This window comes from Nycticebus coucang, chromosome 9, assembly GCF_027406575.1.
Source record: "Nycticebus coucang isolate mNycCou1 chromosome 9, mNycCou1.pri, whole genome shotgun sequence".
NCBI classification, from domain to species: Eukaryota; Metazoa; Chordata; class Mammalia; order Primates; family Lorisidae; genus Nycticebus; species Nycticebus coucang.
The window spans coordinates 79,766,271-79,767,409 of record NC_069788.1 but is presented as its reverse complement, the minus strand read 5'-3'; the positions used below and the strand labels follow the sequence as shown (position 1 = coordinate 79,767,409).

At 40.7% G+C, this 1,139-nt stretch overlaps 1 pseudogene; it reads right to left on the bottom strand.

The window, feature by feature from the left end:
* LOC128594755 (tetraspanin-6-like) lies at window positions 1-516 on the bottom strand (annotated as a pseudogene).
* Between the last annotated feature and the right edge of the window lie 623 nt (window positions 517-1,139).

Below are 1,139 nucleotides of genomic sequence, written 5' to 3'. Positions count from 1 at the left end.
TTACTGGTTATTTGTTATGGCATGAAAGAGGCAGTGGGCTAGAAAGATTCCCATCAGCTGGAAGCGAGAGACTCCAAAGGAAATTCCTGCAATGACTCCCATTTCTGACTCTATAATGGTTATCACCTGTGTAAAACAACCTCATTGTTTCCTTTATCTGTGTCTCTCTGCAGAGAATAATTTTTAAGTTTATAGCAACTCTTGGGAAATCCTTTTTTTGAATAATCCTTTTTCTGTGCAATCTCTATAATTGGTGACACTACCACAATGCAAGGTATTTTGGATCTTGTCTACTGCAATGCTTCTTTAGTCTCCCATAGCGTTATATTGCTTCAAAGCCTTCTCATGATTATTCTTAGAACTGATAATAATCTCATATCTGAATAGCAATCGTACAATGGCAGTGACCAGTTCGACCAAAAGAATGAGAGTCAGAAATACAGCAGGCATCAAAACAACCAAAGGTACCCAAAAGAATGAGGACAGCACCAGTGCCAATGAGCATGAAGGGGACATTGGTGGCCTTCTCATTTAAAAGGGAAAAAAATAATTCTCCAGGCTCACCTTGCTTCAAATGCTAATGGCAAGAAAGGCAACAACAGTGATCCAAATGATGGAAGTGTAGATTAGGAGCATGCATGTGAAACAAGAAATAACTGATTTAGTCTGCGTGACTAGTCCCAGACCCTGCACACCACTTCAGTGTGGCAGAAAGCTAACCAGGGCATTTTCTTTTCATGGTAAGACAGAAGTGTGTGAGAAAAAGTCCTATTGTTGGGCGGCGCCTGTGGTTCAAAGAGTAAGACACTGGCCCCATATACCAGGGTTGGCGGGTTCAAGCCCAGCCCCAGCCAAAACTGCAAAAAAAAAAGAAAGAAAGAAAGAAAAAGTCCAATTGTTCAAACACGACTTATACCTTTGGTCATGTTACATCTACTAAGAATCCATTGGTCCATCAATTCATATGGCCAAAGCCCATGGAAGGGTAGGAGAGGAGGAGTGTACGCTCTCCCCGAGAAGGAGGTATGGGAGCACATGTTAATAGCATCAATCTAATCTATCACAAGCATCTATAAAACACCTCTGTTAAATATTATGGTTATAGGTAGAACATTGAAAACATCAGTAGAACAATGGAA